At 41.1% G+C, this 27,964-nt stretch overlaps 1 protein-coding gene across 6 annotated transcripts in view; it reads right to left on the bottom strand.

Annotated features, from left to right (window-relative positions):
• SEMA5B (semaphorin 5B) overlaps positions 1-24,546 on the bottom strand; it is a 537,498-nt gene extending 512,952 nt beyond the window's left edge. For all 6 annotated transcript variants that reach the window (XM_089520263.1, XM_089520262.1, XM_089520265.1 and 3 more), the window contains exon 1: positions 24,418-24,546. The gene's annotated coding sequence lies outside the window, so the exon portion shown is untranslated. The remainder of the gene's footprint in view (positions 1-24,417) is intronic.
• Between the last annotated feature and the right edge of the window lie 3,418 nt (positions 24,547-27,964).

Below are 27,964 nucleotides of genomic sequence, written 5' to 3'. Positions count from 1 at the left end.
AACCCGATCTGAATACAACTCTGGGCAACAAAATTTATTATACATTGATTTGACACCAGTTCAACTGTCACAGCTTAGAATCTAAATAGTGTAGGCTGTCTGTCAGAGAAGATCCCCACCCCACTGAACTTGACTAACAGAATTCCCAGGGGATAGCACTAACTATTAATTCAGTTATAAAATGGGATATCATGCTTCAACAGTCCGAAAGTAGAGATGGGATGAGCAGTTGCAGAAAAATAAATCAACCACTAGGGGTCTCTCAGCTGGACAATGCACAGGGACATGGATATTGTTAATGAGCAAGACAAAGAATGCTTGAATTCCAGCTGTGTAGAATCATGCAAAGTAAGAATTAATAATGAACTTTTTAAAAAGCCTTTTCTACATTTATCGTTGCAACTTGCTTTTAAGAGAATTATGGATCATGCATTTTTCTAGTCTGATGGCAATGTGATGAAAACTATGATTTATAAAGTGACAATCAAACTCTTTATTCATGTGTAAAATTTCATAAGCATTAGAAAGATAGCTGGAGTGTGCCAATTAATTCCGCACACAGTCATATTACTACCATTCTTTGTATGTATATATTTCTATGATGCAATCTCCATACAAAGATAGTTGGAGCAACACACAAACACCACACCTATTATCAAAACAAGCAGCTGTTTTGAAGCAATACAGATTCACCTTACCAGGAGTTTCACCCAACCAAGAGGACTTGATTGCTTTCTACAGCTGACTGAAAACAGGCCTTCACTAATCCTCCGCCACTGATCCATGGGCGGCCTTGAGCAAATCACTTAAGCTGCTATTACTTCCACTACTTTCCCCATCTGTAAACATTAGTCCTGAGGGATTTAGCTAATGTCAGCAAACAGCTTGAGCAAAACAACCCAAAGCATGTTTCATTTTGGGAGCTCAGATATGGCACTGCAAGAATTTGCATGGGAGGCTTCTGTCATCCTCCACACTTTAAATAGTGCAACTGTGTGGTGGCACTGAGGATGGGGGAGAAAACATAACATCTTTCAAGTTGCTTGTGTATTTCTTCTTTTCATTTGCCTCCATTTCTTGACAAAGTTTGCAGCAACCAACTCAAACATCCCCCCATCCTCACCAGCCATTTATCAGCACACACCAGCACATTTCACATGCTTGCACTGGCTGGCTTTGCATCAACAGCAAAGCTGCATTTCTTTTTGAAGCTGAGATTCAATTATACAGGTTTACAAATATGCAGAGCAGCGACTTGAGCTTCATCTTTTGGCAGACATACCCTTTTTCAAATGGTACAACAACAAGTCACAGAAATAGAAGAGTTCTAATCTAGGCTTCTCCTCAACCCTCATTTTCTTTGTTGTTGTCAGCTGCCTTCAAATCAACCTGAACTCATGGCAACCATGTGAATGAGACATCTCCAAGACTCCCTATACTTCGCTGTTCTGCTTAGGTCTTGTAGATTCAGGCCCATGACCGGCTTGATTGAGTCTAGCCATCTGGAGTGCAGTCCTCCTCTCTTTCTACTACCCTCAACCTTTCCTAGTATTATTGTCTTCTTGAATTATTCATGCTTTTTCATGATGTGGCCAAAGTCCAACAGCCTTATTTTGATCATCTTGGCTTCCAGGGAGAGTTCAGGCTTGATCTGTTCAAGGGCCCTTTTTACTGTCTTTTTAGCTGTCCGCAGTATTCTCAAAACTCTTTTCTAGCACAACACCTCAGATGAACTGATTTTCTTCTTATCTGCTTTCTTCACTGTCCAGCTCTCAGATCCGTACATGGTGATGGCGAATGCAATGGACTGAACATTTTCTACATGTAAGAAATTATCTTGTATGGAACAGCATTATCTGAGTGAATGTGGTCTTCAACTCTAGTCTAATGTAACACAACCGCAGCTGACTGCTTTAGTAACAACCAGTGGGATAATGGAAGCAGGGCTCACAGGACATAAATTCCAAGATTTTTAAATTATCAGGGACAGAGACATCACCAGCTACCCTCGTCATAGCTCTCTGCTCCTACTGATTTTAGGCACAATCCTCAAAGAAGCCGAGGGAGGGTTTTCCCAACAAGAATAATATTGTTGTGTGCTACCATGCTGTAAAGCAAAAGCATTTTGTGGTGGCTCAGTCTCTAAGGAGCAATTAAGTTCCATTACCTTAATAAAAACACTTTCTCCTGGTGGGAATCTAACCTGCTAGGACTGGTTTGTAAAACTGGATGAAGACAGCTGCCTGTATTTTGGACTCTCCCTTGGGGTTATAGTTATGGAGACTGTCATGAGGAGTGCCTGTAGTTCAAAAAATTAACACTATAGTACTGCTATCAATTGAAATAAACAAAAAGACTATCATTCCCATGCAGTATAATGATGGGTGGGAGGGACTATAATGAATTAGTGGAAGAGCACATTCTCTGAATACATTATAGCTAGAATTGTTAGCATTTTCAGCTAAAAGGACTAGCATTGTATGATATGAATGGCTTCAATCTAATGCCTCAAGAGCAGTTGTCGAAATAGAAATGGTGGACTACAAGACCAAATATTCTAACAGCATAGACAAATGTTCTAAATACCTTACTGGCAAATCTAAAATTACTTTCACTTTGTGGAAATAAGCAATGCATTCCCCTGACCCTAGAACTGATGTTGTGTTGAACCCCAACAGACTGCAAATAGATCTGCAGTTTCCGTTTTGTAGAAGGAGTCAAAGTTTTTGAGTAAAATATCTTACCACATCAATCTGCTTTGAAGTGCTTCCTACAATCATGATAATCTGTTCCAGAAACTGGTCATGAGGAAAGTGCCATTTCAAAGCAAGCCTATGAAGCATACTTCCTCATGTACTTTCTGCTACACCTCAATAGGAAATATAGCACGGCTCCCCTTTTCATCTGGCTAGGCTGGCTCCGATAAGTGTGCAATTTTTCATGATCTATTGGCTTTTAATTATGCCTATTAGTGCAGCATAACCAAGAGGTGTGTTAGCTTTGCTGGTGGAAATAAATAGAAGAGGTCTAAATTATCTCATTGCATTTTAAAAGGGATGCTGTCGAGGCAAGGAATTTTCCTCTAAATCTTACTAGCCAACTCAAGCTGTTTTTCTAGATCTCAATATATTTTATTTTTAAAAAGTAGTAGCAGAAGTGGGAGAACCACCTTCCACATATGATTCTGGTAAACAGATTTTGCCAGTTTTTGTACTGTTTGAAAATGCTGCAAATCCGTTTTGTCAGACATAACAACAGGGCAAAGAAAAGTGTATACAGTCACCATGATAAATGAAGTTTCCTCTCAAACTATTTTCATCTCTTTTAAAAATTTGCCTCTTGTCTCTGGGCTTTCATCATCAACAGCACTGGTAAGCACACAAACTTTAATATTGCACAGAACTCTTTTTCAGATCATGAATCTCCACTATTAATCCACAAATTTAAAACCTTTTCACCTGAAAATTTTAATCCATCCATCTGTTCACATAAATATGTATCTTCTGAACAACAATCTGGAACATGAATTAGTAGCACTGTCTTTCATATATCAACAAAAACAATATTCGGGATTATGCAGTACACAATTTGGATTTCAAACTTCTATCATGCATATTAGTCTAGTGCTGAAACCACTACATCAAAGTATGTTTCCATGCTCTCTCGTCCTCTCCTGTCTCTGGACACTCTTAAAGCATTTGACAGGTTGGAGTGGTAGAAGCCTCTCTGTAATAGTCTCATAGAAATGGGTTTTGATAAATATTTTAACTCTATAGTGACTGAGGGGCAGTACAGATGGGCGGCTGGAAGCTGCCCCTTCCTGCCCCAAATTGCCACACGCTGCAGCACCAATCCACATGCCCAAAAGAAGCTGCTCTGAGCAGCTTTCTGGAAGGGGCATAATAAATACTGCGCCATCATGACACCCCTTCCATCCAGCACCGTTTGGCCACTGCACCAGGCATGCATCATCATGGCATGCACCATGTGGATGAGTGTGCACCATGATGGCAGCTGGGTGACGAAACTAGGGCTAGGAGCGTCCTGTAACAGTGACCAAAAAAGAAAAAAGCTCCTAAAAATCTCAAAGCTAACAATGACAATCTCTTCCTTAAAATGTTTGGTAAATCAGTAATGAAATATTTGCATGGAATTAGCAAAATATATTATAGTCCAATAGCCACTTGGATCAAGTAAGATTTCCAGGAAAGAGCAATCTGAAAGCATCTATCAGCTTTTATTAAAATACTTCTGTCCAATTTTCTCTTCTTTTTTTCAAGATGGTTCCATTTGCTCTCAGAGAAATGTAAGAAATGGGGGGGGGGGGGCTTCTTTAAAATTGTATTAATAATGAGAAGTGCAGATTTCCAAAAACCTCATGATACTGGCATCAAACAAAAAGGTGGATTCTCTATCAAGCTACATTTTATGTCATTCCATAAAATAACTAATGCACCTGACGGAAACTGACAAGTCTGTTTATCCCCATGGCCATCACTGGAACACCCCATCAATGGAACAAAGCTAGCCATGCCCTTTATGGCATTTACTTTAGCTATGAGTAGCCAATTAATGAACCAGTGACTTATCCCATACCATCTCACTGGCCTTTCCTTAGAAATTGACCTTCAATTTATAAACTACAACAAATATTCTCACTATAGAGAGGTTTACAAAACAAGGGTATTTCTCATATCAAGGGCTTATTCCTATACAGCAGGCTAATCCTGTTAGATAATCTGCAAATTGGTATAATCGTTACATGGCCGTAGAAAGAGCAAATCACAGCACTGACATCCTCTTAGCAATCACATGCTCTTGGAAAAGTCTGTGATTGCTGATTCAATTCAAACAACTATCCATTGTATCCCAAAACTTCACTTGAGTGGCATGTTTTCTTTATCTGTCAATGGCTAGTAAATGTACCATGTGGATTGGATTTACAGGATTGAAAATTGTGTGGTGAATTTATCTGGGTGCAACCTTCACTGACATCCAGTGGATCAAGAATAGAACTCTTATATTAACATATTCAAAGTACTATATTCCAACCCAATTTTGCTAGTGCAAATCTGCTGGTCCCATATTAAGGTTCAGGGGGCAAGGCTCTTTCTGCCACATATGGCTAACCATATGCAGTGGTGCCCCTGGGGCTGGTGTCACCCGGTGCAGTATGCTGTTTTGCACTAATGTTACCCATAAATCGTAATTCCCCTATGCCACTGAATGTCATGCTAATAGTTGTGACATAAACAACTATCAAAATTAAAATTATGCCTTCAAATTACTGTGTCAGTCACACAACTTAAATTTATTTACACATACATAGTGAAGATTTGGTTAAAATGTGATGTTTTAAAAGAAAATTTTAAAAGAATTGAAAAACTGAAAAATCCAAGAAAATATATTTTTTATTTTTTTATTAAACTTTAACTTGAACAACTTTATTACAGCCATTTGGCCAGTACACTTACAATTTTTTTTATTAAAACTTTATTCCAAATATATCATACAACATCTTGCAATCATAAGACAATGGTATAAAAAAGTTTCATGTCATTAAAAAATCTTTCTCTATTAAAGTTTTACACAATTCAATTCATTTAAAATAAATCTGTCCATAAAGAACAGTGGCTACATGGAGGAAAAATGGGTGTAAAATTTGTATTAATATAATCTATAAGACATTTTTCCTGAACAGGTCTTTGATTTTGTTGTTTTGAGTTATATTTCATGTTATATGTTAATTTCTCCATAAGCCATTGCATTTTGAAATGTTAATTTTAAAAAAATCCTGGGGCCTCTCCTTTCTCCTCCCACTAAGCTTCACCCCACTTCCACCATCTCCTAAAGCGTTTTAAAGGAAAGCAAGTGAGTGCCACAACCTGTTTCTGTTACAAGGTATATGTTTGAGGAGCAGTGGTGCCACACACCCCCTTAGGGTGTCATCTGGTGTGGTCCTCACACCCCGTACCACCCTAGTGACACCACTGACTTTATGATGCCTCAGTGTTCTGGAAACACATACTTCAAATTATAATCCAAATAACTAAAGAGTACTTGTGATAAATAGGGGTCCCTTCCTTTATCAGAGCCTTCCTCCCAGATAACAAACTTAAAAGATGGGAGGAGGTACAGTTAATTTTAATGAGAGCCTGCATCACAGGTGATGAGATGACAACTGTTCAGTGAGATGGGCAGTAGGGAAAAGCATGAATCTTTGAGATGGTTCTGGTGGGGGGAGAGTTTTTGAAAAAGCTTGGATGCAACATGAGGCTTTGGGGTCCATGAGGAGGCTGGTGGAGTCGGATAATGTAGTCCAGGCCCCAGCTATCTAGAAACATCAAGGACTACAAATCCTATCTGATTTGTGAGTAAGATTAGGAATATGTACCAGTCAGTGATGTCAGGATTTTTCACTTATTTTCCTGGTTTGGCTGAAATGATTGCATTCTGCAACTTACGCTTTCTGTCTGTGCCTGTAGGACAGGCTGATCCTTTTGTTATAGACATATGTGACTTAGCTTGACTGAAATCGGGAATGCTGTCGATATAGCATTTATCAATTTCAATAAGGCCTTTGACAAGGTTCCTCATGACATTTTTGCAAACAAGCTTGTAAAATGTGGGCTAGACAAGGCAACTGTTACATGGATTTGTAATTGGTTGACCGGCCAAACCCAAAGGGTGCTCAGCAATGACTCCTCTTCATCCTGGAGAAAACTGACTAGTGGGGTGCCACAGGGTTCTGCCCTGGGCCCAGTGCTATTCAACATAATATAATATAATAATATTTATTTATTTATAGCCTGCCTCTCCCCAGAGGATCGGAGTGGGTTACAATAAAAAATAAAACCTAGTAAAATAATAACATAATCCCTAATCCACAATTTAAAATACAACATCATAAAAATCAGTTATTAAGTGCAATAAAAATTACAATAAAATTTAATCCCTATTGCAATGAGCTGGTTTAAGGGACAGTCAAGAAGGCATAATAGTGGGATAGTGGATAGGGCCCATGTATTAGTCTGGGAATGCCCGCAGGAAGAGATCTGTCTTGATGGCTTTTTTAAAGGCCTCAAGAGATGTTATGTGATGGATCTCCTATGGTAGGTCACTCCAAAGTTTAGGAGCGGCTGATGAGAAGGTCCTGTGGGTAACCACAGCAAGTCTGGTCTTCTTAGTCTGTAGTAAATTTGTGCTAGAGGACCTGAGTGTGCAGGGTGGATTGTATAGAAGGTGACGTTCCTTTAAGTAAGCTGGACCTAAGCCATGTAGGGCTTTAAAGGTGATTGCCAACAGCTTGTACTGTGCCCGGAAACAAATTGGCAGCCAGTGTAAAGATTTCAGAACTGGAGTTATATGGTCGCCTTTTGATTTTCTGGCGACCAACCTGGCTGCCATGTTTTGGATTAACTGAAGTTTCCAAATTAGGTACAAGGGTCGCCCCACGTACAGTGCATTGCAGAAGTCCAATCGAGAGGTTACCAGAGCATGTACTACTGTTTCTAGGTCACCCAGTGCCAGGTAGGGTCGTAGTTGGAGTATTAGCCGAAGCTGATAACAAGTGCTCCTGGCTGTCACATCTATCTCAACTGTCAACTGAAGGGACTAGTCCAGGAGCACTCCCAAACTACAAACACAGTACTTTAGGGGAAGTGTGACCCTGTCTAGGACCGGTGAACATATCTCCATACCCGGTTTCAGAGGTCCTATACCAAGTACCTCTGTTTTATCTGGATTCAACTTTAGTCAGTTTTCCCTCATCCAGACCATTACCGCTTTAAGCCATTCACTGAGAGGAGAGATTACATCCTTAGTCACTGCTTCAGTCTCAGACATAGAGAAATATATTTGGGTGTCATCAGCGTACTGATAACACCCCGCCCAATGTCTCCGGATGATCTCACCCAGCGGCTTCATGTAAATGTTAAACAGCATTGGGGACAGAATCGCTCCTTGAGGGACACCCGATTTGAGTTCCTTCTTGGTCGAATAACTGTCCTCAAGCATCACCATCTGGAATCTTCCCAAGAGGTAGGACCTGAACCACTGCAACACATTGCCCCCCGATACCTAACTCTCTCAAGCATTCCAGAAGGATACAGTAGTCAATGGTATCGAAGGCCGCTGAGAGGTCCAAAAGCACTAACAGGGTCACACTTCCCTTGTCCATGCCTAGACGGAGATCATTGACTAAGGCAACCATGGCATTCTCAACTCCAAATCCTGTCCTAAACCCAGTTTGAAATGGATCTAGAAAACTGGCTTCTTCCAAGACCACTTGGAGTTGATTAGCAACTGCTCTCTGTTACCTTGCTTAAAAATGGTAAGAGCGAAATTGGTCTGTAATTATTTTTGTCTGGGGGTCAAGGGAAGGTCTTTTCAGAAGCGGTTTGACACCACTTCTTTCAAACAGGATGGTAAATAGCCTTCCCTGAAGGATGCATTTATTATATAACATATAAGCATCTTAATTATTCCTCCCCCCCCCCCCCCCGGACGGCCAGCCACAATGGGCAAAGATCGAGAGAGCAAGTCGTTTTTCTCATGCAACCAAGGATCTTGTCCTCGTCATCAGTACTTACTGACTCAAATTGATCCAGTTTAACAACATAAGCAGAGTTGCTGGATACCACTCTTACTGCTTCTGCTGTAATGCTCACATCTAAGTCGGCTCTTATCTGAAAGATTTTATCTGCAAAGTGGTTGTTTAAGGCATCACATCAGGCTACCGTCGGTTCTAACAGCGGGTTCTGGGTGGCAGGTACCTGAGTTAGTTCCCTAACCACCCTGAACAGCTCTGCTGGATGTGACTTCGCAGACGCAATGGATGCAGAGCAGAAGGAATTTATCAATGTCTTTATCAATGACTTGGATGAAGGAATAGAAGGCATGCTTAACAAATTTGCAGATGACGCCAAATCAGGAAGAGTAGCTAATACCGCAGAGGGCAGGATCAAAATTCAAGAAGATCTCAATAGATTAGAAAGCTGGGCCAAAGCTAACAAAATGAATTTCAACACAGAGAAATGTAAGGTACTGCACTTAGGGTGGAAAAAATAAAATGCATAGATATAGGATGGGGGACACCTGGCTTAATGATCTAAGAGTCCAGTAGACCACAAGCTGAACATGAGTCAATAGTGTGATGTGGCAGCTAAAAAGCCAATGCAATTTTGGGCTGCATCAATAGAGGTATAGTGTCTAGATCAAGGGAAGTAATAGTGCCACTCTGTTATGCCTTGGTCAGGCCTCACCTTGAATACTGTGTACAGTTCTGGATACCATAATTCAAGAATGATGATGACAAATTGGAGCGCGTCCAGATGAGGGTGACCAAAATGGTGAAGGGTCTGGAAACCATGTCTTATGAGGAAAGACTTAGGGAGCTGGGTATGTTTATCCTGGGGAGTATTTGAAGGAAAGTCATATTGAGGTTGGAGCAGCTTGTTTGCTGCTGCTCCAGAGACTAGGACCCAGAGCAATGGATTCAAGCTTCAGAAAAATAGATTCCACCTCAACATTAGGAGGAAAATCTTGACAGTAAGAGCTGTTCAACAGTGGAACACACTCCCTCAGAGAGTGGTGGAATCTCCTTCTTTAAAGGCCTTTAAGCAGATGCTGGATGGATTGGCCATCTGTCAGGGATGCCTTGATTGTGATTTCCTGCATGGCAGGAGATTGGACTGGATGGCCCTTGTGGTCTCTTCCAACCCTATGAGCTTTATCACACTAGCGAGATCCTTCAGGAAAATGGGAGTTAAACGCAATTTAAAGTATATTCGAATTTAAACAAACCCTGCAAATTCAGTTAGTTTCATAACACTAAGGGACTGCCCAAGTGAAATAACGCGAAGCTAATCCAATTACAAAGCAGAGAAAACCAGCAGCTTTTTACTTTCAGAACAACCTGAAAGTAAAAAAGCTGCCTATTTTACATTAACTGCAAGGTTGTGTGATAAACTTTGGGTATTTCTGGGTTTTCTTTGCTTTAAATCACATTTAAATCCCGTTTTCCCATGGAATCTCGCTAGTGTGATAAACTCCTATCATCCTAAGATCACCAAGCTGATTTACATGGCCAAATCAGGATTCAAACCTGGGCTCCAGAGTTGTAGTCCAACACTCAAACCACTATACTGGATCTGGAAGTAATGAGTTCCAAAGCACATTGTTGGTTTTCTGGAAGGCACCAGATTGCCACATAAAACGCAAGGGGCTACCATCAAGGATATATCTTCATTCCATGCACATCTGGAAGTACTTTCTGCATGCAGGTGGAACTAAGGAAAATGGATCCTTACTAATATACCCCAAGAACCCATATCACAATAGAAAAAATGTGTGCCTCATATCCATTGCTTTTTGAAGTATTTTCATTTTCAATACCTCTGTGTTTGAATTTAACCACTTGAACTGTTTTGAGCCAAAAACAGAAGGCAGCACACTATTTCCAGGCTTTGGAAAATTAGCTTACTCCAGCTGTTCTCAGCAGCACCATTATCATCTGGGAAACTGTGTCCAAATGAAAAATCAATAAATAAATATGAAGAAGAAATTTAAAGAAAACAAAGTGCCATTAACATCGTGGCAGGGTAATGAACCCATAATTCTCAAAGGCAAAATAGCAAAGCCTGGGCTCGCAAGACAACTCAAAGACACGTAGGTGTGAAGAACTCATTCCAAATGTAAGACTCCTCTGTATTTCACAGACACATTAAGGGGAACAAACACCATTTACAATACTATGCTTTATTTTCCCAGTGCTGAGACAAAGGCAAACTATAGTGCAGAGCTAGTAAGTTACTTTCCAAGGGAAAATGTTGTGTTTGTTATGAGGCAGAATGCTTAAATGTAGTAATATATCACTCACTTTTATAGATGCCAAGAATCACCCAAATCATTTGTAAAAGATATTTGCCAACCTCTGCAAAAGTCTTTCAGTGCTTGGAAATACACGTGTGCACACACAGCGCAGACAGTAAAAGTATACCACATCCAACTATTTCAACAAAGAATTGTTTGAATGCAACCAAGAGTCACAGCAATATCCTACATTAAATATACAGCTAAATCTAACTGAAGACAAGACTTCAGCAGCAGGGGTATGTGCTGTGCCACAATCAGGAAAGACATAATCATAATGAACTGATACAGGTACACAAGAACCAGAACTTAAGCCAGAAATCAAAACCAGGGTAGAGAAATCAGGCCTTCAAATATTGTTGGATTTCAACTCCCATCTTCCCTGACTAGCTGGGGACAAAATGAATTGCCAGTTTAACAACATCTGGAAGGCCACGGGTTGCCACCAGTATTGCAATGAATCACAATGTAAACATGGGGAAAGCGAGCAGCTCATATAACTACATATGAGTGTTTCTCAAAGCCAGGTAAGACACAGAGTGCATCTAAATCAGAAAAGTATAATAAATGCCAAGCTATTGCTATAGCTATCTTTGCAAGATAAGAAGTGAACAGTCACTTACAGAAAACAAACAAGGGAAAAAAACCAGCAAGGGACCAAGCTGGAATACATTTACAGGATATTACTCTCTACCTTGCAGACAGAGGTAATATCGATGCTTGTCACATTCCAGAGGTAAGACTTACATCAACTCAAAACAGTACAGGATCAGGAGTTTGCTTTTTACAGTCAATTCCCCCCCTCCCCTTTACACACATTCAGAGGGACTGAAAATAAATTAACAGGTACTCTGTTGGGATTCCAGCTAGATTTTCTGAATCTGCACATAATCTCAGCAGGCATGATAAAATGGTAACTGCAAGGGCAGCTGTAACACACTGCCAGTACCTTTGAGACACAGCTAAATAGTAAAGTAGAACAGTGAAAATTATGTTACTGTAGTTTCTGACCCACACACAGGCTGTTAGGACACTTTGTGCTGCTGAACTCCTTTCCCCCTTTCCCAAAACAGTAAAAACAGTATTTACACAGTGAAAAATGAACATCTGAATCACCAGGTACAATATAACTATTCTTTCAGAGAAAGCATATTAATAGATAGAAAACTCTAAGGGGAGAGCAATCTGTTGTCTCCAAATGTTTCAGAAAACTCCCATAATTCCTTATCACTGGGGTGCCAACTATGGTTTATTAGCCTTGCTGTCCAAACATCTGGAAAGCACCAGATTTCCTTGTTGTTGTATGCCTTCATGTCATTTCTGACTTATGTTGACCCTAAGGCGAACCAATCATGGGGTTTTCTTGGCAGTTTCTTCAGAGGGGGGTTATCATTACCATCATCTGAGGCTGAGAGAGCGTGACTTGCCCAAGGTCACCCAATGGGTTTACATGGCTGAGCTGGAATTCGAAGCCTGGTCTCCAGAATCCTAGTCCAGTGCTCAAACCATTATACCATGTTGGCTCTCTGCTTTCCTACTACTACCATAATCCACCAGCTTTCCTACTATATTGCACTGATATGAAAAACTGACATGAGAGATGTGGAATACAGCCAGACTTAGTTGTACTAGTTGTAGACCCACTGAATTATCATCATCATGTGCTTATATAGTGCCATCAGTGTAGAAAATAGAATAGAATAGGAATAGACCCAAAACACAAGGACAAGGGGATGACAGTGTAGGAGGGGATTAAATCCAGCAGATGCTGGTTGCGCTTTTCTCCCTCTAAGGCTACAACAGTAGCAGTTGGGATTGAGGGAGGGCCTTTCATCAGTTGTGAGGTGGCCTATGCATGATGAAGCTGTGCCTGCTTGTTCATCTAAGGGACAATCATCAATGGATTTAAGTTAGTCATTACTAATTTAAATCCTTTGATTTTACAAATCTATTCCAGATTCAGTCCTAGATTATGCTTCATCTTGTTTTTTCTAGCATTGGGAAAGTCTTCCTCTCTTGATCTTGGTTGTTCACCTGCAAAACAGGAGCATTCATGACCTATTCCTCACATGTTTGGGGGGGGCGGGAGTCAGGCAAACAGACTGTAGTATTCTAAAGGGCTTGGATGAGACAAAAAGATCATGAGAATTTCATTAAGCTAAGGTACTTCAAAAATAAGCTACTTTTTTCATATAAAAAAGGAGAACTAGCAAACATTCAAGTGATACAGGGTTTTTTCCCCATGCCACATCTCCATAGAAGGACAAACTATATCTCTATCAGAATATTGAATGGAAACATACTGGGCGTATACTAGTCAGATGCAGCATATGGAATTTGGTGAGCAAGTAATCTACTTCCAGCATTCATGAGAATATGGACTAGTGTGAAAATTGTTACTTTATTTCCTGCATATTGCCTTGGGTATAACAAGGTCATAAATGTGAAAAAAGTATAGATTAATAATTACATACAAGTTCAGAGTGACTTCAGATGTTTTGTTGCAATACAGAAATGGAAAACATAAGCTTTCAACAATTCTGTAGAAACACACTACAGAATTACCTTTGTGCCTTGCTTGAAGGCTTGCCAGAGGCACATGGCTGATCATTGTGGGAAACAGGATGTTGGAAGAGATAGGTCTTTTGGCTTAATTCAGTGTGTAGGATACAGAGTGAATAATACCTAGAGAAGACCAACTGAAATAAAGAAATTAAGGTATGACTAACGTAAGTGGCATTGGTTTCATTGTTTCTGTTCTAAGTACAACTAAGTTTGGACCCTAGGCTGCATCTAGAACTACAGAAATAATGTGGTTTGACACCACTTTAATTTTCATAGCTCAATGCTATGGAATTCTAAGATTTGTTGTCTTGTAAAATATTTAGCCTTCCCTGTCAGGGCGCTTTGGTGCCCCACCAAACTACAAATCCCAGAATTCCACCGCATTGACCCATGACAGTTAAAGTGGTGTCAAATTGCATTATTTCTGCTGTGCAGATGCAATCCTAGACTTTGTCTTTAACATGGTGAAAAGAAATGCTTCATATCTCCCTTGCCCAGAAAATGAACCTTCTCTACTGGAAGTATAGTTGCCAGGTCTCCAGGGACTAGCTGAAGTCTCAAGAAATTATTATGATTCTTTGGGTCTCCAGACAGGAAGACAAATTTCAAGGCTAACAGTGCTGGAAGAGGAGAACATTTGTTTGTTTTTTGTGTGAGGTGGCTTCAAAGCCTGAGCATCTATTTCCTTCTCACTGATATCAGGACTAACTGGTTCAGTCTGATAGTGTTTTAACACGTGATGCACTCGCGCATGGCGACTGGCTGAAGGCCACCCAGTGAGCTCCATTGGTGATCAGACCTTGGATCATTCCAATCCCAGTCCAATATTCTAACTACTATACCACTCCCTCTCTAAATGGAAACCTTTCTGAAGCAGCAAGCTTTAAAACATGTTGTTTTAATTATGAAAGTGTGGGTGCATTTGGGAAGAACATACTTCTAGTCTGAATTCAAGGTACTGGTGATAACCTCTGAATGGCTTGGGACCTCAATACTTGAAGGAGCATCTCTCACTATATAGGTCTACCTGTGAATTGTGGCCTCTGTGTCCCACTGGTGGGCGCCATACATGGTGAGAGGACACAGAAGGGGGTCCTTTCTGCTGTGGCAGCCCAGTTATGAATTGCCCATCACTTAGAAACCCAGTTGGTGCCATCATTGATATCCTTCCAGGATCAAGTCAAAACATGGCTTTTTATTTACATCTTCAGGGGCTAACTGATTTTATCAAAATTCGAACAAGCGTAATTTTTTTTCATATAATTTTAAACTGTTTAGCTGATTTTCAGTTGGCTCATTTGTAGTGTTAAATGGTTTATTATGGTTTGTAAGTCTTTTCAAATTACTATTATCTTTAAAAACTGTTTAAATTGATTTCATCCTGCATCACCTCAGGTACAGAGCAAGATATTAACATTTTAAGAAATAAATAAGAATTAGTCTTATATTTATGAACATAAATAGACATAGTCATTCACGCACTGCTTCTGAGATATTTTAGTTTTTTTAAAAAATAAAGCAAGGATCTTTCTCATAATTTTTTTATATAAAACATGATTCCTTTAAAAATTAAAAGAATTTAAACTAATAATTATGACCACCTTAACATTTATGAAAGCCACAGGTAACTCCTCTAGACCACTAGTTATCGAGATACATACAGGGGTGGAGAACTTTAAAGTCTTGTATTCATAATTCCATGTCTGTATTTAAACATCAAAATACAGTGCTTCTTCATTCACACCTGGAATTCAAATGTTTCTATGCCAATAAGTTGTTTTGTCACATCAGTAACATGAATTAATAAATGCAATATCAACTAAACTAGACACTTAATCTAAATCATATTTAACTGTTTTCATATGACAATATCCAGGAAATGACTATATATCTGATGTTCATCTCTTTGGGCACAATGAAATGTAGGTATTACTATTATAGTAATAGCCTACACAGGAATAAGCCCTTTGACTATCTACAAGCTGTACATAAATAATAAAAATTAAAAAAATAAAATTGTTCATTTATAAACTGCTTTTCCCAGGATCAAAGCGGTGTACAGTGTAGAGGTAAATACAATACAAAAATATTTGTTAAGGAGACAGTGAAGGAAATCCACATTACATATTTCACCTTCATCTACACAGCATACATATATCAATAATTTTAACTATTTTAACTATTTCAACTGCTTAAATGTATAGCTGAGTATGCATTCCCTTAAATTAAAGTATTATCACTTAAGAAACGTTAACACCACCACTGTTGAATTCTCTCTTACTAGGCTGAAGATCCTAGGATTCAACATAAGGTTTTAAATGATAAAAGGTGAATTCACTGAATACTACCCAAAGGCTTTGTTTAGATCCAGCTCTGATCTCCTCTTGATCCAGAATGCTTTTCAACTGTGGGTCCAGATACATCTTTCAATGTACCTCTGAGAGTAAACAGAGGCATTGTGGGTGTGATTAAATCTGTGCAGGTCTATCAGAATTAATAATACAGAATGACAGACTGGGTTTCCATCAGTGCCAGTAATAATCCAAACTAACAATTAAAAATAATCAACACAGTTTGCCTAACCCTATTACAGATATACGTTAGTTAACAAAGTATGTATGCTTCCAGGCATTACTTCTTCTTTAACAGAAAATTTGGTAGGAAAAGCAGGAATAAAATGGAAAGGATAAGGATAGATTTCTACTCCACAAAAAAGATGAGCAGTTCAGCAGGTTTCAGGAAACTTTGTTTTCAAAGCTAAACAATATGCATGTGTGAAATGACACAAATTACATAAAAGCCTTGCATAAATAAACAAAAACATTTTGAATCATTTAGAGATCACCTGGAGGTTTCTTCCAGAATGTGTCCAGTGATTATTCTTTCACCAATTGCCACTTTTTTTATAATGTTCATCTCGATGGTGAAACATATAGATCAATGCTCTTTAAAAATATTTTAAAACATCATTTATGGTAAGGCAGACTTATCTTTCTCCCTGTTTTGCTGTCCATGCAAGCTGAATAAGAGATTGTGAAGGCTGTTTACCTTGCCTGCTATAGGCAGGCACACATGGCTAGAGTAGGATCGACTAGAGCAGAATCCTGCTGCTTCCCAGTTCAAGCTTTATTGCATTATGATGTGGCTGAGGGTTCATCTACACCAGGGGTCAGCAACCTACAGCCCGCGGGCCGCATGCGGCCTGCCGAGGCCTAGGGACTGGCCCCAGCCTGGCCCTGCCGCAGATTGCTGCCGGAGCCTTTGGCCTCTGGCACAGGCACGCGGGGACCTCTGGCCTCCGGCACAGGCACACGGAGGCTTCTGGAGCGGGGCAAGCGGCAGGCAAGGGGGGCAAGGAGGAGTAAGTGGGGCAAGGGGGGCAAGGAGGAGCAAGTGGGGGCAAGGGGGAGCAAGGGGGGCAATTGTCTATAGAAGCCTCAGAAACATGCATCTATATTAACATTTTTTTTAAAATCAGCAGATTTTTTTTTGCGTGTCCTCCATTTTTTAATTTAAAAAAGTATCCTCCGTTTTAAATTTTTGTCCTACATTTGTCCCGGTTTATTTATTTATTTAAAAAATTAATTATTTATTTATTTTTTGCTTTGGCCCCCCGAATTGTCTGAGGGACAGCAACCCAGCCCCCGGGTCAAAAAGGTTGCCTACAGAATCCTGATTTGTTGTTTTGTGAAGCACCAGCACTCTTGGGTAATGAAGAGTAAAAGACCTGGTAAGATTACAAATCCCAGGAACTACATGACTTAAAGTAGTGTCATACTGCATTATTTCCACAGTTGGATGCACCCTGTTTCTCTATCCCACCTTCTTCATCCTACCAGTGCCAAAGCTACTAAACAAACTTCTAGTTAGACATTGTTTGAGAAAAAGGGGGGCTAGGCAGGTGTAAAAAGACTTTGTAAAAAGGAAACTCTTTATCAGAGGCTTTGTTAACTGAGGTATGTCTGTACTGGACAGGACAGGTTTGTGTAAAGTGAACCCATCACTTTCTTTGATAGTAAAATTACAAGTATCTAAAACAGATAAAAGTCATCTTAAAGGAGAAAAACTGCCTTTTAACTTCCTTTGTTGGAAATAAAAGGGGTGGGGGAACAAAGTTTGTTTATACTTCTGTCTTTACTGTATGATCATCAAGAGAGGTGGGTGGAATAAATACAGCTGCCTTTCCTGACTTCAGGGCACTTCAGGGCGGGAGTATAAAGCACCTTAAAATAAATATTAGAGAAATTTTATCAAGTAAAGCCTCAATAAAAATGTTGTTGCTCTGTTTAGAATGTGAAATCTAAAACCAGATCTTGTATAGTTAGGGGAGTGAATGGGACTTACTGAATCTCTGGATACATCTACACTGTAGAAATAATGCACTGCAGAAATCCCACGATTCCATAGGCTGGAGCTACAGCATTTAAACTGGTGTCAAACTGCATTATCTCTACAGTGCAGATGCACCCTCTCTCTAGAAAAACATAATTTCCCAAAGTTGAGTATCTAAAATACTGAAGTAGCAGACAAAGATATTTCTAGTCCTCCCTTTGCAAATACAAACTTGACACAATTCCAGTTTGTCTGTATGTCTTAACTAGTTTGTAAGTCAGACAGAACTGTTCAAGCAACATGTTGTTTGCACAGTAAAAAGGGTAGTCTTCTTCTTCTTCTAATTCAACTTTATTGGTGCAGAGGGAGTTAAGCATTTTAAAGCACTTTAGCAGAGGGCAGGAGAGGAAATCTGTGCGCCTAATCAATAATATCCTACAAGGCTGAAATTAAATGAGTTCTGAAAAGAAGCTAAGGGCAAAAGAACAAAATGTTCATTTCTCTTTCTAATGTGAAGAAGAGCAATAAGAATTATGTGGAAGACATTTTATGAACTAGCCAAATTGACAGCTTAATATTGAAAAACTTGCAAAGTAATCCACCAAGCATTTTAGCCAGAGGTATCCACTTAAATCAGTTTACCAGCTCTCCTATGCATGTTTGCTTAGAAATGCATCCCAATGATTTCAACTGTGATAGGAAAGAACACGATTGTACAGGATCAATCTGAGCTAAAAGGAAAATTGGGTTTTGAAACTGGGAAGAAAGTTGAAAGTTTCGGTGCTGTTATGATGAAGATAAATTCCACTTTGTCCCATGGTGAAGATGCTAAGATACGAAGTAAAACTGAAAATTTAAAAAGAGGATAAGTTAAACTTGTTATTGGGGGAAATTTCCCTGGTAAAATAAGCTGGTTGTTAAACATATTATGTTTGCTTCAGACAACTCTGGCCTTGATCAGAGATGTACCATACAAGCAGTAGCATAACATGAGGAAAAGGTTGGAGGAGACAGGAAAAAAGGATTTAAGAAATTGGGTTTTAATACATACAATGGATTAATAGAATGGCTTAACCAATTGAACTTGTAATATGTTAAGATCGTAAAGAGAATATCTTCAAAATGAAGTACTGTTGGTGTACTATGTTACAGTCTATCTACCTACCAACCTATCTCTGTCTGTATGTATGTATCTATACATGTGTGCCTGTGTGTGTTGTAAAGGATGCGTGAAAATATGGTTTACAATATGTAGATGGATAAAAGGAACACATGGTACGATCTTAAAGAAAAGGTTTTTTTAAGTGATGTATGTTGGTGTAGGGTGTAAAAAGACTGATTAGATTGTATATGCACATTGTAGTAAATTTGTTTTAGTTGAAAGAAACTAGAAATTTAACATTATTTACGGTATATTGTGGAGGGGATGATGTTGATAAATTTACTAGAGACAAATAAACTGTTTGTTTTAACTAGAGATTTTTAAGCACAACTCCTGAAGGCTGGACCTTTTTTTAACTTTTTGCAATGAGAAGGAAAATGACTTCATAGCATTGGGTTTTGATTATTAGAAAAAGTAAGGTATTGAAATAATGGTACTTGTTTGTTAAAAAGGGAGGAATGAAAAACTTGTGTGTGTAAACCACTGAAAGGTAAATCAGAAGTTGCTTTTTTCTCTTTCTTTCTTTCCTATCTCCTTACTTATCCTCTTAATTTCTGTAGTTTTAGTAATATATTGTACATTTTTAAAATAAAAGACCCCGCAAAAAAATAAAACATTTGCAAGTACCCTTTACATCCTTGTTCTCAGTGAACAATTGTAAGATTTCAACCATTTTTTCATATGTTTGAAATACTTTGTTGCTCTGGCCATTACAAATATAAGAAAGTACTAAAGAGACAGTACAACTTTCCTTGAGTAATACCGATAATTATCAAGATTTTTTATTTAAAATTGGCTTGAAAGTACACAGTATTGTTAATTTTAATTCAAAATGTATCCATGACAAATCTAAACTTGCTGTAAAATCATTTCGCATAAGGAAACTAACTTGTAATCAGAAGCAACATTTCTCTTACAAAACAAAACTAATGCCTTCATTAGAAAATGTTTACTCCAGATATTCAGTACAACTTCATTTTAAAAAAGCGTTACCTCAAAATCATAAGCTAATGGAAGGAAAATCATATCTCAATGTTTAATACAAACGTGCGCACACGAAGTTATAAGAGAAACTGTCAAGGCACTGTTTGATGCTGCCCCCTTTTGCCAAGCAAAGTCAACAGCTTAGGTAGACTCCCAGTAAAACTTTTCTCAGCCTGTGTATGTTTTAAGTGAAAAGCATTCACACTAAACTAGCATAACCTCCTGAGAGATCTATAGGAAAGTAAGATTATAAATATCAACTGTGAGGAGCCACAGCCAATTAAATAAATTTAATTACAGAAGGCCACTAGTCTTTTTTTAATCAGTTGCCATTCTTGAAACCCAAAGTCCTCTCTTTTTCACATTATGAAAACCAGTTCCAATTTCATTTAACAGATTCCACTCCTGAATTTAGGAAACCATACTTGAATAAGGACCAAAAGAGTGACATCTACCCCTCTAAATTCTTCAGGACCAGTGCAAAGCTGCAATTCTCTGCACTCTTAACTTTAATAAAATTCCAACATGGCACAGTAGCAGTTATGCATAAACATACAAGTACATACATTTGCATTCTGAACCTTGGGCCTCTTTGAGTCCAATGCATTGAACAGGGTCAAGATTCACTATGCTTGTACAAGAAAACTCACCTTCTGGAGGAGCAATACCATGGAAACAGCAAGCCTCTCCACTGTCCAGAAACGTTTCTGTAACTTCAAACCACAATCTATATGTTATCAACCAGGGCCAACCCAAAACATGTCAGTGACTCAGGCAGAACAACAAATAGCACCACACCATCCACCCAAGTCAATGTGCACATGGCCTAGAGCCAACCAAGTTCTTCCAGTACATACACGGGGGAGGGGGGGAGGCACAAGCAGTTCTCCTCGCATCCACAGCAAAATAACAAATTAAATAAGAGTCTACTGCCCTTTTAAAACACCCTAAATCTGCTTCTTCAGGCAGCTCCTTTACTTTACCTAATGGCAGGGATGGCCCTGACAGCAATGGATTAGAAAAATAACAAATAACACATATCTTTTGGCCATGCGGCAATACAGTTTTGGTCACACTACCACAATCCCATTCTCACCATCACCACCCTTGGTCAATATTTCTGGAAACAAAACAAGCTTTCTCTCAGTGTGTACCATCAGAACCCACAGTCTCTTTCTATATCTAGAACTGCCAAACAGCAAGTTTGGAGATGGCTTTCCATCTGAATCGCTGAGCCTCAGTTCCCCCACTACACCTCACACAGTAACTCACTGTGGGCACGTGATGAAAATAAGACTTGTCAGTTACCATAAGATGGGGCAATTTAACTTCCGGCTCTCTAGTCAATGTTTTAATCTACAACTTCTACAATCCCTGAACAGTGACCACGCTGGGTGGAGCTGATGGGAGTTGTGGGTCAAAACAAACAAAACAACCTCATCTGGAAGGATGACAACCACTTCCTCTTCTATGGAAGAGTTTATATTTATAGGCTGAACTATTTCTAGTTCTACAGAATACAGTATGTGCTCCATGCTTTGCTTTCTGACCAGAGGAACTAGAGTGGAGAGCCTCCTGCAGTTGCTTTCCTACTGTAAGACTTAACCCATCACCTACTAAAAACACATGCTGTGGTTTGTGCACCCCAAGCATTTGACCATCACAATAGAGGATACACTGAGATAATCCAGTTTGTTATCTTTCCCCCAGGTGCCACTCCTTTCATGCTAAAACATGCAAGAACAGTCCAAGACAATCCTTCATGCACACACACTAATAAAGATTTCCTCAGAATTAAGAACTACAATCTACTTCACAAGCAAAATATCTCCCTAACAAAATCAAACACAATTATCAAGGAAAACAAAGCATGGGATATTGTCCAAAATACAAGTACAAGAAAGTACAACAGCAAATGTACACTTCACTCTCAGCTAACAGATGGGTGGATGCACAGAACTATAAGTCAGAAGGTGGTTACACTCCCAGTTCACATTTAAAGTACCCACACACACCAGTGCTATAAACATCAAAAGATAAAACTCCTTACACTCTCCTAGCCTTCTGTCCTTTCAGCCATAGTGACAGACAACCCAAGAGACTATTTTTAAAAGGGGGAGGAGAGACTAAGAAAAGACATATAGAAACACTCTCATCCCATTTAGGCGAAGTGTCATAAATCTGTTATACAACCATCAAGTGTGTAAACTGCTCAAATACACACACACACACACGACAAGAAATTGCTTACAGCAAAAATTAAAGACATAGCCATGCATACAAATACACATAGATGAAAAGAGATGACTAGGAACAAACAATTAAAAGATATCAGCGGAGTGACACAGAGTAGTGTTTGTGAAAGAAAGGCTACCTCACATTCTAGATCAGCCATCAGGTTCTAGAAGGAAAGATGATTCCATAAGAAAAAGAGTGTCATGCCACATATGAGAGACTGGTAACTCTGAACACAACTCTCTGGACTGGCGAAACAAGCGAGCTGGCCAATTCTTCCTAGCTCTTATTTAAAGCATGAAGATATTTCCAAATATCCCAACCCAGTGTCAGGATCATGAACCACAACCATACCCAGAACGCTCTAGCCTTCTCCCTTCTGTCCTCTCACCCTAGGCTAGCAGGCTTGAAGGCTCAACATGCACCCTCCGGCAATCCCTTGCACACTGCGGAGTCTATTAATCATACAAGCCCATCTGAAAGAGGAGGGAAAAGTTTTAGTCAGAAGGAAAGAAACGCAGGAGTCAAGTAAAAAGAAGCAGCTATTTTAAAGCCCCTGAGTAATTTGCTTAAATGCCAGCAAAGTTCCCCACCACCCACCTCACTTTCTCTCTACCATTTGCAAGTAGAATATTCTGATTCTTACCTCATACATCAGAGAGAAAAAACAAGTGTTGTAAGAACAATGTTAATAGCTGCATCTCATGGAGTGGACAGACTCCCTTCCACCTCTAAGGCTATCTGGAGCCCTCCTTTTCCAAGCAACACCCACAAACCATTTTTAAGCACCCAAGAATGAAGGGGGAGGCTAAAAAGGAACCCACCATACCTCTCGATCAAACTACAGGCTACAATAGAGCCTGGTTTTTCTGCCTGCAACTCAATACATTTTATGCCATGAAAGGTGGGGGTAAGGGTTTATCTTCCATTCAGAAGTTGAACGTGGGGAAAGATCCCTTTAAAAAATGAATACAGTAATGAACACAATGATCTGAAACAGAGGTCTAACCTCACCCTGCAAGAAAGTGAGGAGAAATCAAACACTGAAATTCCACATGCTTTGAAGCTGATGGGAGTTTGGGGGGGGGGGGGGGAGTATATAAAGTCCAGAATGAATTTGAAAGGTCTGGAGATGGGTGTGAAACTAGTGCCTAAACCAAACTCCCCACTCTCTCTCCTATCACCCCCCAAATCTGGGAGGGAAAGGGGGGGAGAAAGAGACCGTTTCTTTTGCTGCAGCATTGGCACCAAAGGACTTCCAGCCCCTTTCTCCCCACCAAGTCGTCCCCCCTCAACACACACATACAGACCCACACTTTTCCTGAGTCGCAAGACTCTGCATGGAGTGACACAACAATGCAGCAAGTGGAGGAGCTGGAAACTGCAAGCAGGAACTTTGGCTTGGAGGAGGGAGCGTTGTACCTTAATCTGAAGGTTTAGGTAAAGCAGATGGGCGCCGGGCTTCGAGAGAGGGAGGTCAGCCTACAAGTGGGACCCACAACACCCCCTCCTCTTCTTCGCAACCATGCCTGGGAGCAGGGAGCCATGCAAGCCCCCTCTGTGTGTGTGTGAGTGTGTGTGTGTGTGCTTCCCTCTCCCCTCCGCTTTTGATCTTCATCAGGACGTGAGCAGCAAGTGAATGGGCCCCTCCGACCACAAAGGCAGATTACCATTGGAACAAAAAGGGAAGCAGGAAAGAAAGAGAGGGAAAGGCACAGGAACACCTTTCCCTTCCCTCCAAGGCAGGGGGGTCTGCAGCAGCCCCCCAAGAATAAAACGGGGAAGAAGAATAAGAATAATAACTGACTGGGGGAGAGTGGGAAAACAGCTTTCTCTGGGTGAATCCCTTCCAAGTTGAGGGACCCCAAGCCTTTAAAAACCCCAAGGAAAGGGGGGGGGGCATGTGGGAAAGGAAAGAGAGGTCATCAATGTGGGACTATGTGGCACGTTTGTGAAGTGTAACCCCCCAACAATAGCCCCCCCCCTCCACACATCCATCCCTGAGGGGGCTTACACCAAAAGGAGACACACGAAAAGGAGGTGGCCGACCTCTGCTTCCAAACTCCCCAAGAGCAACAACAACAACCCGAACAGCGGAGCCAGCCCCCTTGGAGCTGAGGCGAAGCCGTCTCCTTCCCCATTCTCCCTCCTCAGTTCTTCCCCGGGGGCTCAAGTTCCTCAACTTTGTAACTCTCCCCTGAAAGGGAGAAGGAAGGAAAGGGCCCCTTTCCTCGCCATTTGCCGCCAAAGGAGGAGAGGAGACTTACCCTCAGTCGGTGGCGCCTCCTGAAGGCAAAGGTCTTGGGTCCTTCAGCCACACATCCCTGCCTTGGAAGAGAAGGGGAAGGAAAGGGGCAGCCTCCCAGGAAGAGCCTCTAAAGTCCAGTGTTCCTTGCCCAGTTTGTGGAAGAAGCAGCAGCAGCTCCTCCTCCTCCTCCTCCCAGGGCGCCCAAAGGATCCCCTGCAAAGCGCAGCCAGAGTTTGGGATGGATGGAGTCCTCCTCCTCCTCCTCCTCCGCCTTGGTTCCCTTCTTTCTCTCTCTCTCAGTCCAAGTCTCCTAGCAGAAAGGCTTCAGCAGCAGCCCCCTTTTCCCCCTCTCCCTCAGGAGGGGAGGAGACCTGCTAGACGGGAGGAAAGAGGGAGGGAAGGGAAAGGAGAGAGGAGAAGGAGAAGGAGGCAGGCGGCCAGAGCCAAGCCCCGGGGCCCCTGCGCCCCTTCAGTGAAGCCCCCCTGGGCTCTCCTCCGCCCCCCAGCAAACGCCATCCAGACCCAGAGTGATGCTTCGACTTGCGGGGGGGACTAGGGGTGGGCTTCGGGGAAGAGGGGGATCATCTTCTGAGACTCCCCTCCTTGCCTCCTGGTCTAGCCTTTTGTTTCTTCCTCCTCTTCAGTTTCTTCTATACACACACACCGAGATCCCTCCTTTTGCATCGGGTCGAGAGGGTTGTGCTTCTGCCAGCCGCGTGGATGCCTCCTTTTGTTTCCCTTTTTGTCTCTGCAATCCCCAGGAAAGCTGCCTTGCCAGTATAAGGAGGATCGTCTTGTGGCCCTTGTTGTTGTTGTTGTTGTTGTTGTTGTTGTTGTTGAGTGTCTTCAAGTCATGATGGCCACCCTGGCATAGGGTTTTCTTCAGAGGTGTTGTTGTGGCTGTTGTTATTACTGTTGTTAATTATTTTGGCCCTGGTGCTCCTCTGAGGCTGAGAGAGTGTGCCTTGGCCAAGGTCAAGCGACAGGATTGGAACCCTGCTCCCCAGAGTCCCTAAGGCTTGTTGTATTGCAGAGAGATTCCAGGACAGTTGCCCCCCTGGGTTGGCAAAAGTGGGGCAAAGGGTTCAAGAGAGGAAGAAGAGAAAGAGGCAGGCCAAGGTAGAAAGTGCCTCTTTGGGTCCAGGCTTCCAGAAGGATCCACAACTGAAAGCAGAGGGAGACCTTGAGACTGAACAGCAAATGGGGGGAACTTAAACTCTGACCACCCTTTCCATTATTGTTTGTTTATTTTTATCTATCTATTTTTAATTCTTGCTGTTGTGCAAAAGAAGCAACCACTCTCCCTTTTCTGCCTGCAGTGCATCACCCCAAGTAATGGGGGCGTCCTCTTTTTCCAGGACTTGTCCTCCATTTCAGCCTTCCCTTCAGGAGGAATTCCCCCAAACGTCCTCCATTCTCAGCAGAATGCACTGAGGTTTCTAGCTAGGACTGGCTTGAGCTTTGATGGGGGGCATGGCCTGCATATGATCTTCAGAGATGGTTTCATTTTGTGTACGTTGATGGGGTTTTTTTAACGTAATTTTAGAGTGTTTGAGATTGTGACAGGTTTTGCATTATCTCTTGTTCTTATTTTGTTTTATTTTGATTCCTGCTATGTAAAGCGCTGTGTAAATTTTACAGTGCTCTATAAATAAATTTTAATAATAATAATATTTGTATGGAATGTCCTCCATTTTGAGCAGGACGAAGAAGCATGTGTTTATGCATTCCTATGAGTGTGTTTAAGCTGTTGAGCATGTCTTCCATTGGTATGAGATGTCCTCTTTTGCAGGGAAGCCATCTGGTCCCCTGGGTTGCAAGAGAAGCCTGATGCTGCATCTGAGGAAGAAGGCTCCAGTTTAGGAAAGCTCCTGCTCCCAGTTTTTCTTTCTTTCTAGGCTCCAAGGTACTACACATATAAGATGTCTTTGCTCACCGATTTCTCCACAGGTCTTTGAACTGAACCGTAGAGGGCAGTAAGGGACCAATTCAAGAGCCGCCTGCTGGCTGTTCTGGTGGGAGACGCAAGAGACAGTATATGTAGGAAAGAGAGATTTTTTTTTAAAGCACTACTGAGTAAAACCCTTAAAATATGTAAAAGAAGCGGATCCTTCTGCAGTGGACAAAGTTTGACAAGGTGCAAGAGGCCCCTTGGCAACCCTTGATGGGTCTACATGTGTCGCAAACAACTCAAAACTGCCTGAAGTAGGGCTTTGGGGCTGTATGTAGACCCCCAGGGTGCTTTGGGAGCCCTCCACTCTCCCTTTGCCACTCTTTTTTTCTGGCCAAGAAAAAAAAAGGGAACAGCCACTCAAAGCCTCCAAGAAGACAAACTTCCATTTCAAGGTACAGTCACATCCCAAATCTACAAAACAATAAGACCCAACAAAGGTATCACTGTCTTGTGAGTTTGGGATGCTATTGTGCTTTGCTATGTGGCTGTTTTAACTAGGTCATTTTAAAGTTATTTATTTATTTCATTTGTATGCCGCCTTTCTCCCCCGGAGGGGCCCAAGGCAACGCGCAGACAAAACAATTCAAACTTTAGTCAAATTCAAAGCAAATAAAAACATCTAAAAAGGTAAAGGTAAAGGTATTCCCCGTTAACAAGTCGTGTCTGACCATAGGGGACAGTGCTCATCTCGGTTACTAAGCCAAAGAGCCAACGTTGCCAGAGACTACTGTTTACCTTCCCACCGAATTGGGACCTATTTATTTATGGAGAAATGTACTGCACTTAGGGTGGAAACATGAAATGCACAGATATAGGATGGGGGACACATGGCTGAATGAGACTACGTGTGAAAGGGATCTAAGAGTCCAAGTAGACCATAAGTTGAACATGAGTCAACAGTGCGATGCAGCAGCTAAAAAGGCCAATGCAATTTTGGGCTGCATCAATAGAAGGATAGTGTCTAGATCAAGGGAAGTAATAGTGCCACTATATTCTGCTCTGGTCAGACCCCACCTGGAATACTGTGTCCAATTCTGGGCACCACAATTCAAAAAGGACATTGAGAAAACAGAGTGTGTCCAAAGGAGGGCGACCAAAATGGTAAAGAGTCTGGAAACCATGTCCTGTGAGGAACAACTTAGGGAGCTGGGGATGTTTAGTCTGGAGAAGAGAAGGTTAAGAGGTGATATGATAGCCCTGTTTAAATATTTGAAGGGATGTTATATTGAGGAGGGAATAAGCTTGTTTTCTGCTGCTCCAGAGAACAGGACCCAGAGCAATGGATGCAAGCTCCAGGAAAAGAGATTCCACCTCAACATTAGGAGGTAAGGGCTGTTCAACAGTGGAAGATACTCCCTCGGAGTGTAGTGGAGTCTCCTGCCTTAGAGGTCTTTAAGCAGAGGCTGGATGGCCATCTGTCAGGGATGCTTTGATTGGGAGTTCCTGCATGGCAGAATGGGATTGGACTGGATGGCCCTTGTAGTCTCTTCCAACTCTACGATTCTATGATTCTACTTGCACTGCATGCTTTTGAACTGCTAGGTTGGCAAAAGCTGGGACTAGTGATGGGAGCTCACCCCATGCGGCACCTGGGCATCGAACTCTTTTAAGT

The sequence above is a fragment of the Sceloporus occidentalis genome, unplaced genomic scaffold (assembly GCF_023333645.1).
Source record: "Sceloporus occidentalis isolate IW3139 unplaced genomic scaffold, rSceOcc1.0.p SCAF_4, whole genome shotgun sequence".
NCBI lineage: Eukaryota > Metazoa > Chordata > Lepidosauria > Squamata > Phrynosomatidae > Sceloporus > Sceloporus occidentalis.
The sequence above is the reverse complement of the archived record's forward strand: the minus strand, read 5'-3'. Positions and strand labels throughout refer to the sequence as shown.